This window comes from Eumetopias jubatus, unplaced genomic scaffold (assembly GCF_037043125.1).
Source record: "Eumetopias jubatus isolate StellerSeaLion01/CBP00866 unplaced genomic scaffold, mEumJub1_p1.0 scaffold_10, whole genome shotgun sequence".
NCBI classification, from domain to species: Eukaryota; Metazoa; Chordata; class Mammalia; order Carnivora; family Otariidae; genus Eumetopias; species Eumetopias jubatus.
In genome coordinates this window covers 5,790,216-5,802,137 of record NW_028274816.1, presented here as the reverse complement: position 1 = coordinate 5,802,137, position 11,922 = coordinate 5,790,216, and positions in this window count along the sequence as shown.

Here is an 11,922-nt window from a genome sequence, read left to right as displayed (position 1 = left end):
TGTGCTATTGATCACAAATGTTTGCTATCTTTCCCCCACTTCATGCATGTTAGGATTGACCTTAGGACTTGATTTGGCCAATAAAATGTGAGTAAAAGTTTTAAGAACTGGTTTATGGTTTGCTATGTTTTTTATTTTGTCTCCCCCTGCGATCAGCAATGTTCCAGATGAGAGCTGCTCCATCCGCCTGAGTCCTGGAGTGATTATGATAGTGCAGAGCATGGGAGATACATAGTGGAAGTGAGAAATAAACCTTTTTGTGATATGCTGCTGAGATTCGAGGTCATCTTTAGCAAAACATAACTGAGTCTTTCCTGTCTGATACAGCATCCTAGTGGAATTTCAAGTAGGCAGCTGGGTATACTTGTCTTGAGTCAAAGAGAGAAGTCCAAGCTGGAGATATAAACTGGGAAGCCATTGATATATAGATGGCATTTGAAGTCATAAGACTGGGTAAAGCCAAGGGAAGATCGACAAGAAAAGAGGACCACGAACTGAGCCCTGGGGCCTCCAACCTTCAGAGACGGTGAGGGGAGGAGGAGGCAGAAAAGAGAGCTGAGAAGGAGTGAACAGTGAGAAGGAGAAAAACCAAGTGTGTGGGGTCCTGAGAGCTGAGGGAAGAAAAGGTACCAAAGAGGAGGAGGAGAGATTGTGAATGATGCTGCTGACAGTTCAACCAGGACGAGGACTGAGAATTGACCATCAGATTTGGCAACATGGAAGCCTTTGATGATCCTGCCAATGGGAAATTTGGTGGAGTAGTAGAGGCACAAGTCAGACTGGGTTTGGTTTAAGGGGAAGGAGAGGAAAAGAACCAGAGACAGCAAATAGAGAACTCCATGAGCAGTTTTGCTGCACAGGTGAGAGGAGAAATGCAGTTGTAGCTGACACAGTAAGTGGGGCCAGGATACCATTTTAAGTGAGGAGAAATTACAGTATTGCTTGTGCATTTTAGGGAAAGATCCGGTAGAGAGAAAAATTCTAATGACGCAAGAGATAGAGGGGAGAATTGCTGCAGTGTTGTCCCTGCAGAGACAAGAAGGGATGGGATCTAGTGCACACCTGGAGGGATTGGTTTCATACAGGTGATTCTCTACAGTTAACAGGTAAGAAGGCAGAGTATAAGGACATTGGGTCTTTCATATTCTAAATTCAGAGAGCCACCAATGATATCTTGGTCCACTTCCACAACTCCTCAGCCACTTCAGTTACTCAAATAATAATGTTCTAGTAGTGTAGGCTCACTCCTGTCATTTTATTCCCTTCAATCTCAAACTTAATTCAAAACTTCTCTTCTTCACTCCCCGAGCTGCCTCAAGCTTAGAGAGGAGAAGGAAGTGCAAGATCTGAGATGAGATTTGTACTCTTCTTTCCTCCTCTAGTTTGGGGGACAAAGAAGGATGATAGCAGGTAGTTTCCCTCTCACAGGTCTGCTGATACATGGGTGTTGGGGAGGAGTCCTGTTTAAGCCAGTTCTATCTGAAGCTGTGGATTCCATATAAGTGTTCATAGAGCTGTGTTCAGCTTTACCATGGCCTCTAGACAATGGAGGATCTCCCTCAAATAAGCTGCAACATCTCCCTGTGGCCCTGTCAGTAGAACCATCCTCAACCCCTTTTTTGGGTCAGGCATTCCTCTGCTTGGCCCAACATTTCCCAGAACATCCAGGGCCCTTTCCCTTCTGCCAAATTCATGCTCCTCCAGAGCCAGAGAGTCCTAGACTCCCCATCTGCCTCTGCCTTATTTTTGTCTGTAGTCCTTACCACCATCGGACTGTATTTTGTTTATTGTCTGATTCCCCAACTAGATTTTAAAATCACGAAAGCAAGTTTGTTTTTCTGATTTTCTATGAAATGCCCTGTGCCTGCGAGTGCCTGTCGTCTGGTTGATGCTCAATAAATATTTGTTGAAAATGTATGAATGAATGAATGAATGAATGAATGAATGAAGAATTGCACCCAACTTTTCCCTGAACACATTGTGGTAGAGTATTATAGTAACGTCCCAGTGAAACATGGCTCCTTTATTCTCAACCTTGAATAGGCCCCTCCCACATTGAATCTGAGCATGGCCATGTGACTTGTCTTGACCAATGGGACAGTAGCAAGAATGACCCGAGCATAAGCTTGTGTGTTCAAGGTTCTCTTCTTTCCTGCTGCTTTTGGAATACAGCCACTATATTAAAAAGTCCAGGATAACTTGCTGTGAAAATGTGGCTCAGCTGACAGCTAGTACATCACCAGATACATGGTGAGACCATCTCAGACTATCCAACCCCAGCCAAGCCTAGTTAACTGCACCCATAGGGGAGACCCATATCAAATTGGCAACCTGCAGAATTATAAGCAAATAAATGACTATAGTTTTAATCCACTCAGTTTTTTTTTAAGATTTTATTTATTTGAGGGACAGAGAGAAACAGAGACAAAGCATGAGCAGAAGGAGAGGCAGAGGGAGAAGCAGGCTCCCCACTGAGGAGGGAGCCCGATGTGGGGCTTGATTCCAGGGCCCCGAGATCATAACCCAAGGCAGACGCTTAACTAACTGAGCCGCCCAGGCGCCCTGCCACTGAGTTTTAGAGTAGTTTCTTTTTTTTTTTAACTTTTTTTATTGTTATGTTAATCACCATATATTACATAATTTGTTTTGGTGTACTGTTCCATGATTCATTGTTTGTTCATAACACCCAGTGCTCCATGCAGAATGTGCCCTCTTTAATACCCATCACCAGGCTAACCCATCCCCCTACCCTCCTCCCCTCTAGAAACCTCAGTTTGTTTTTCAGAGTCCATCATCTCTCCTGGTTCATCTCCCCCTCTGACTTACTCCCCTTCATTCTTCCTCTCCTGCTATCTTCTTCTTTTTCTTTTTTCTTAACATATGTTGCGTTATTTGTTTCAGAAGTACAGATCTGTGATTCAACAGTCTTACACAATTCACAGCCCTCACTGTAGCACATATCTTCCCCAATGTCTATCACCCAGCCACCCCATCCCTCCCACCCCGACAACTCCAGCAACCCTCAGTTTGTTCCTGAGATTAAGAATTCCTCATATCAGTGAGGTCATATGATACATGTCTTTCTCTGATTGACTTATTTCACTCAGCATAACACCCTCCAGTTCCATCCACGTCGTTGCAAATGGCAAGATCTCATTCCTTTTGATGGCTGCATAATATTCCATTGTGTATATATACCACCTCTTCTTTATCCATTCATCTGTCGATGGACATCTTGGCTCTTTCCACAGTTTGGCTATTGTGGACATTCCTGCTATAAACATTGGGGTACACGTACCCCTTCGGGGCCCTACATTTGTATCTTTGGGGTAAATACCCAATAGTGCAAATGCTGGATCGAATGGTAGCTCTAATTTCAACTGTTTGAGGAACCTCCATACTGTTTTCCAGAGGGGTTGCACCAGCTTGCATTCCCACCAACAGTGTAGGAGGGTTCCCCTTTCTCCACAATCCCGCCAACATCTGTCGTTCCCTGACTTGTTAATTTTAGCCATTCTGACTGGTGTGAGGTGGTATCTCATTGAGGTTTTGATTTGGATTTCCCTGATGCCGAGCGATGTGGAGCACTTTTTCATGTGCCTGTTGGCCATTTGGATGTCTTCTTTGGAAAAATGTCTGTTCATGTCTTCTGCCCATTTCTTGATTGGATTATTTGTTCTTTGGGTGTTGAGTTTGATAAGTTCTTGATAGATTTTGGATACTAGCCCTTCATCTGATATGTTATTTGCAAATATTTTCTCCCATTCTGTCAGTTGTCTTTTGGTTTTGTGGACTGTTTCTTTTGCTGTGCAAAAGCTTTTTATCTTGATGAAATCCCAATAGTTCATTTTTGCCCTGGCTTCCTGTGCCTTTGGTGACGTTTCTAGGAAGAAGTTGCTGCAGCTGAGGTCGAAGAGGTTGCTACCTGTGTTCTCCTTTAGATTTGGATGGACTCCTGTCTCACGTTAGGTCTTTCAACCATTTGGAGTCTATTTTTGTGTGTGGTGTAAGGAAATGGTCCAGTTTCATTCTTCTGCATGTGGCTGTCCAATTTTCCCAACACCATTTGTTGAAGAGACTGTCTTTTTTCCACTGGACATTCTTTCCTGCTTTGTCAAAGATAAGTTGACCATAGAGTTGAGGGTCCATTTCTGGGCTCTCGATTCTGTTCCATTGATCTATGTGTTTGTTTTTGTGCCAGTACCATACTGTGTTGATGATGACAGCTTTGTAATAGAGCTGGAAGTCCGGAATTGTGATGCCGCCAGCTTTGCTTTGCTTTCGCAATATTCCTCTGGCTATTCGGGGTCTCTTCTGGTTCCATACAAATTTTAGGATTATTTGTTCCATTTCTTTGAAAAAAGTGGATGGTATTTTGATGGGGATTGCATTGAATGTGTAGATTGCTCTAGGTAGCATGGACATCTTCACAATGTTTGTTCTTCCAATCCATGAGCATGGAACGTTTTTCCATTTCTTTGTGTCTTCTTCAATTTATTTCATGAGTATTTTATAGTTTTCTGAGTACAGATCCTTTGCCTTTTTGGTTAAATTTATTCCTAGGTATCTTATGGTTTTGGGTGCAATTGTGAATGGGATGGACTCCTTGATTTGTCTCCCTTCTGTCTTGTTGGTGTATAGGAATGCCACCGATTTCTGTGCATTGATTTTATAGCCTGCTACTTGACTGAATTCCTGTATGAGTTCTAGCAGTTTTGGGGTGGAGTCTTTTGGGTTTTCCACATACAGTATCATATCATCTGCAAAGAGTGAGGGTTTGACTTCCTCTTTGCCGATTTGGATGCCTTTGATTTCTTTTTGGTGTCTGATTGCTGTGGCTAGGACTTCTAATACTATGTTGAATAGCAGTGGTGAGAGTGGACATCCCTGCCGCGTTCCTGACCTTAGGGGAAAAGCTCTCAGCTTTTCCCCATTGAGAATGATATTCGCTGTAGGTTTTTCGTAGATGGCTTTTATGATATTGAGGTATGTACCCTCTATCCCTATACTCTGAAGAGTTTTGATTAAGAAAGGATGCTGTACTTTGTCAAATGCTTTTTCTGCATCTATTGAGAGGATCATATGATTCTTGTTCTTTCTTTTGTTAATGTATTGTATCACGTTGATTGATTTGCAGATGTTGAACCAGCCTTGCAGCCCAGGGATAAATCCCACTTGGTCGTGGTGAATAATCCTTTTAATGTACTGTTGGATCCTATTGGCTAGTATTTTGGTGAGAATTTTTGCAATCATGTTCATCAAGGATATTGGTCTGTAATTCTCCTTTATGATGGGATCTTTGTCTGGTTTTGGGATCAACGTAATGGTGACCTCATAAAATGAGTTTGGAAGTTTTCCTTCCATTTCTATTTTTTGGAACAGTTTCAGGAGAATAGGTATTAATTCTTCTTTAACTGTCTGATAGAATTCCCCTGGGAAGCCATCTGGCCCTGGGCTTTTGTTTGTTGGGAGATTTTTGATGACTGCTTCAATTTCCTTAGTGGTTATAGGTCTGTTCAGGTTTTCTATTTCTTCCTGGTTCAGTTTTGGTAGTTGATACATCTCTAGGAATGCACCCATTTCTTCCAGGTTATCTAATTTTCTGGCATGGGTTTGCTCATAATATGTTCTTATAATTGTTTGTATTTCTTTGGTGTTGGTTGTGATCTCTCCTCTTTCATTCATGATTTTGTTGATTTGGGTCATTTCTCTTTTCTCTTTGATCAGTCTGGCCAGGGGTTTACCAATCTTGTTAATTCTTTCAAAGAACCAGCTCCTAGTTACGTTGATCTGTTCCACTGTTCCTTTGGTTTCTATTTCATTGATTTCTGCTCTGATCTTTATTATTTCTCTTCTCCTGCTGGGTTTAGGCTTTATTTTGCTGTTCTGTCTCCAGCTCCTTTAGGTGTAGGGTTAGATTGTGTATTTGAGACCTTTCTTGTCTCTTGAGAAAGGCTTGTATTGCTATATACTTTCCTCTCAGGACTGCCTTTGCTGTATCCCAAAGATTTTGGACGGTTGTGTTTTCATTTTCATTGGTTTCCATGAATTTTTTTAATTCTTCTTTAATTTCCTGGTTGACCCATTCATTCTTTAGTAGGATGCTCTTTAGCCTCCATGTATTTGAGTTCTTTCCGACTTTCCTCTTGTGATTGAGTTCTAGTTTCAAAGCATTGTGGTCTGAAAATATGCAGGGAATGATCCCAATCTTTTGGTACCGGTTGAGACCTGATTTGTGACCTAGGATGTGATCAATTCTGGAGAATGTTCCATGGGCACTAGAGAAGAATGTGTATTCCGTTGCTTTGGGATGGAATGTTCTGAATATGTCTGTGAAGTCCATTTGGTCCAGTGTTTCATTTAAAGTCTTTATTTCCTTGTTGATCTTTTGCTTAGAGGATCTGTCCATTTCAGTCAGGGGGGTGTTAAAGTCCCCCACTATTATTGTATTGTTGTCAATGTGTTTCTTTGCTTTTGTTATTAATTGCCTTATATAATTGGCTGCTCCCATGTTCGGGGCATAGATATTTACAATTGTTAGATCTTCTTGTTGGATAGACCCTTTAAGTAGGATATAGTGTCCTTCCTCATCTCTTATTACGGTCTTTGTTTTAAAATCTAGTTTGTCTGATATAAGGATTGCCACCCCAGCTTTCTTTTGGTGTCCATTAGCATGGTAAATGGTTTTCCACCCCCTCACTTTCAATCTGGGGGTGTCTTTGGGTCTAAAATGAGTCTCTTGCAGACAGCATATGGATGGGTCTTGTTTTTTAATCCAATCTGATGGCCTGTGTCTTTTGATTGGGGCATTGAGCCCATTTACATTCAGGGTAACTATTGAAAGGTATGAATTTAGTGCCATTCTATTGCCTGTAAGGTGACTGTTACTGTATGTTGTCTGTGTTCCTTTCTGATCTTTGCTGCTTTTAGGGTCTCTCTTTGCTTAGAGGACCCCTTTCAATATTTCTTGGAGGGCTGGTTTCGTGTTTGCAAATTCCTTTAGTTTTTGTTTGTTCTGGAAGCTTTTTATCTCTCCTTCTATTTTCAATGACAGCCTAGCTGGATATAGTATTCTTGGCTGCATATTTTTCTCGTTTAGTGCTCTGAAGATATCTTGCCAGTCCTTTCTGGCCTGCCAGGTCTCCGTGGATAGGTCTGTTGCCAATCTAATATTTTTACCATTGTAGGTTACATATCTCTTCTCCCAAGCTGCTTTCAGGATTTTCTCTTTGTCTCTGAGACTCGTAAGTTTTACTATTAGATGTCAGGGTGTTGACCTATTTTTATTGATTTTGAGAGGGGTTCTCTGTGCCTCCTGGATTTGGATGCCTATTTCCTTCCCCACATTAGGGAAGTTCTCTGCTATTATTTGTTCCAATATACCTTCTGCCCCTCTCTCTCTTTCTTCTTCTTCTGGGATCCCAATTATTCTAATGTTGTTTCGTCTTATCGTATCACTTATCTCTCGAATTCTGCCCTCGTGATCCTGTAGTTGTTTCTCCCTCTTTTTCTCAGCCTCTTTACTTTCCATCATTTGGTCTTCTATATCACTGATTCTCTCTTCTGCCTCATTTATCCTAGCAGTTAGTGCCCCCATTTTTGATTGCACCTCATCAATAGCCTTTTTGATTTCGACTTGGTTAGATTTTAGTTCTTTTATTTCTCCAGAAAGGGTTTCTCTAATAACTTCCACGCTTTTTTCAAGCCCAGCTAGTATCTTTAAAGTCATGATTCTGAACTCTAGGTCCGACATCGTACTAATGTCCGTATTGAGTAGGTCCCTGGCTGACGGTACTACCTCTTGTTCTTTTTGCTGAGGTGATTTTTTTCGTCTTGTCATTTTGTCCAGAGGAGAATAGATGAATGAGAGAACAAAATGCTAACAGGTTTACAACGTCCCCAGCAAATATACTGTATACAAATCAGAAAAGACCTGAAACCAGGGGAAAAGAAAGGGAAAGAAAGAAAAAAGAAAGAGAAAAAAAAAAGATAAAAACAAAAACAGAACAATACAAAAAAAGCAGAATGTGATCAAATATGATCAGGCTAGTGCATAGATCAGTGCCACACACTAGATTTTGGGCGTATTTTGGTCTGTTAGAAAAAAGTGCCTCCTAAAATTTTAAAGGAAGGCAGACATATATGTACAAAATAAGGGTTGATACAATGAAGGGATAGAAGATGACTGTAAAGATGAAAATTATAAAAGATTTTATAAAAGGACTTGATAAGATAAGAAGTTGTTTGAAAAAAGAAAGAAGATTTAAAAAAAAATGGGAGAGAATGATCAGGCAGGAGACTAGAACAGAACCATACACTAGTGATTTAGGGTATATTTTTATCTGTTAGAAGAAACCGTATCTCAAAATTTTAAAGAGAGAACAACTTATATATATATGCCAAAAATAAGGGTAACTACTATGAAGGGATAAAATATGACTCTAAAAATGAAAAATAAAAATTTTTTTTTTTTAAAAAGAGATTGATAAGATGTTGGTTGAAAAAGGGAAAAAGAAAAAGAAAAAAAAACAGTTAACAAAAATTAACTTTGATGAACTAATGAATCATGGTAAAAAAAAGCCATGAATTCTATGTGCAGTATTCCCCTAGCGCTGGAGTTCTCCTGTTCTCCTTGATCGGTAAACTTGGTCTTGGCTTGCTGGCTGTTCGTGCTGATCTTCTGGGGGGAGGGGCCTGTTGCTGTGTTTTCCAAATGTCTTTGCCGGAGGCTGAATTGCCCCGCCCTTGTCGGTCGGGGCTAAGCAAGCTGCTCGGGTTTGATCTCGGGAGCTTTTGTTCCCTGCAAGCTCTCTGTACAGTCTTGGAGGACCAGGGCAAAAATGGTGGCCTCCCAATCTCCACCCGGAGGAGCTGAGAACTCGGGGCCCCGCTCCTCAGTGCGCCCCCAGAGAAAAGCAGTCACTCCCTTGTCCCTGGTCTCCGGCCGCTCTCCGTGCTCACCCGGCCTGTGACCAAGTGTTTGTATCTCTGGCGCCCGACCCCGTGTGGAGTCTCCAAACCCAGCAGATCCCTGCGGTGCGTTCCCGCGCCGCTCCTCCCCGGGAAGGAAGGGGAGTCTCCCCGGATCTGCTGCTTGTTGGGTCCCTGCTGCAGGGGCAGTGACCCGACTGGGCCGCGGATCACAGTTTATGGCCACCCCGAGCTGAGAGCCCGCGCCTCAGTTCCGTCTCTGCAGCCGGCTTCTCCGCTCCGATCCCTGGGAGCTCTGGCGCACTCAGGCTCCCCCGGCCTTTCTGTGACCCCAAGGGTCCTGAGACCCCACTGTCCCGCGAGGGTTCCACCCCCGCTTAGCCACTGGAGCGACGTCCCTCAGCGGAACCGACTTCTAAAAGGTCCGATTTTGTGCTCCGCGGCTCTAGCACTTGCCAGAAGCGGCCGACGGAGGCCCCTCCCCCGCCATCTATCCTCCCGAATATCGCCTCGGATTCACTTCTCCGCATGTCCTACCTTCCAGTAAGTGGTCCCTTCTCTGTTCAGATAGTTGTTGCTACTCTCCTCTTCGATCTCCTCTTGAGTTCGTAGGTGTTTAGAATGGTTTGATCCCTATTCAGCTGAATTCCTGAGACCAGACGAAATCTTGGTCTCCTACTCCTCCGCCATCTTGCTCCGCCTCCTCTAGAGTAGTTTCTTATACAGCAATAGTAACTGTTACAGCATATAACACTTCAAACTCTTCCATTCTGCTGGTACAAGATATTCCACAAAATAATTCCCAAATAATATTTCTCTCTTCTTCTCAGCAATATTCAAAGTCAAGAATCCACAGGATTTGACAAAGTCCATATTCCTCTTTGTGAGTGCCCAACCCCAGAAGTCCCCAACCCCATAAGTCCATAAATGGCAGCTAAAGGAAATTGCTTCCCAGAAACCTCACCCATTACCCAAGCCGACCTTGAAAAATAACCAGGGTTGCTTCAGCATTCACTCTGCCCACCTGTGCACAGGCATGAGGGAGGGAGATTTGTCCTGGACTTTCTCAGGAGCCTCTGGCCAGGAAATCCATAAGTCTTTTCCAAGAGGAAGTAAAAGAGGCCCAGGGCGGGGCTGCGGGGGACAGAAGCTTCAGCAGCATGAGCTCCTGGCCAGCATGAGCCCCTGGCCAATGCTCCAAGACTGACTTGGCCTTCAACATGTGACATGGCTTCGAAAGCCCCCACCCAGAGCACACTGCTGGGTTTTGTTGAGACTTGCCTTGCATTTCTCCCTCAGTTCCCTAGGTCTGTGCTGCTCCCTTCTTCCAAAGAAAGATCTGCTGGCAGTACTCACCAGGGAAATTATACTCTAGCATCCTGACCCCATGGTATTAAAAACCTGGCCTGCCACATTAGCAGAACCTGAGATGCTGCCTCAGACACATGCAATCCTGGCTTTACTAGCTGCAAGTGTAATTAAGGTACAGGAGGAAAATGTGGCCTTATTTTGCACAGGCCATTAATCCCAGAACCTTAGAAGCCAAGCATCTGGGGACACAACAGGGACTGAATTCCTCTTTTGAGGCTGGCTCACTTCCAAAGCAAGCACCCAAACTTCCGACCTTAATCACATGTCTTGAATGGGAAATGCCTAGAGGTGGTGGATGTGCACAGCAGGAAAACTTCATGCCCCTTTTAGGCCCTGCCCTGCCATTTCCCCCATTCAAGAGCTCCCCAGCTCTGTGAGATGGCTCTGAACTCACCCAGGGACATCTCAACCTTTCTTCTGGCCCCAAGACCATCCGGGATGAATGCTAGCCCAGATGTCAACCAAGAAGCATTCAAAAGTGTTATAATTGGCTAACTACATGGTGGTTTAAGAACCTGAAATTTTCTGTAAAACTTGAAACGTCCAGAGTCTCTTGAGTTTGGGTAACAATATGTGTGCTTGGCACAAGTCAACTGGAGTTAAGTAGTGGCTGGTCCCAGGTCCCCACGGTCCCCACTACTCCACATTGTATCATACTCAGCCTATCTCGCTCATTGGCATTATCTGTCTGGAGCCCGGAGCCTGGAGAGTCATTTGGACTTTGCAAAAGATATGGAGATATGCTGTCCAAATGGCCTTACAAGGAAAGGCTTGCTGCCCAACTGTAGAGAGTGTGGTCAGTAGACAGCCTCTGTCTGTCACTTCTTCAACATCTGCCTCAGCTACAGAAAGCTGCCTCACACTCCATCCAGGGCTGCCATATCCAGTGACTGAATGATGGGAAGTAAGAAAGTCCAGACAAGTGTAAAAGTCAACTTGTGTCTCTTGGGTGGAGATGGCCAACACTTAGGCTTCCAATGCAGTTTGACTTCTTCCTCTATTCAACCCTGATTTCTCCCCTGTCACTTCCCAAGATTGGTCCCTAATTAGTATTTTGTACCCCAAGCTCCATCTCAGTATCAGCTTCTGGAGAAACCTAACTTGTAACACAGAACTAAACTGAGGCTCAGACAGGGGCAGGCTTTCCAGCTTGTCCTGAACAGAAAGAGGCAAAGCCAAGGTCTCCTGATTCTGAGAATAGACCCTTGTTGGGAAATTTCCTTTTCCAAATCACTCTAGGCCCACCCTCCCCTCTACCCTTGTGATAACAAAAGAAAGTATGTCCACAGAAAAGAAGATGTCTTAGGGGGGGAAAAAAAGGTGTATTTGATGGATTTCTCTCAAAAGTAGAGCCCAAGACAAGGATTTGGGTGCAAGGGGTTAATTTGGGAAGTGATCTCAGGAAGCAGGAGTGAAGGAATGAACAGGAAGAATGGCACAGTGAAGGGAAAAAAGCCAACAAAATGGTGTGTTATTATAACAGCTTCCGTGGACAACTAGGGCTCGAGTCCATTAGGATCTCTGAGAAGTACCCAGACCGCCTCCCAGAGCTATGCACCTGAAGGATGGCTCCTGCCTCTAGTAAGTGAGGTCACCCCCAGAAGGTAACACATACTCTGG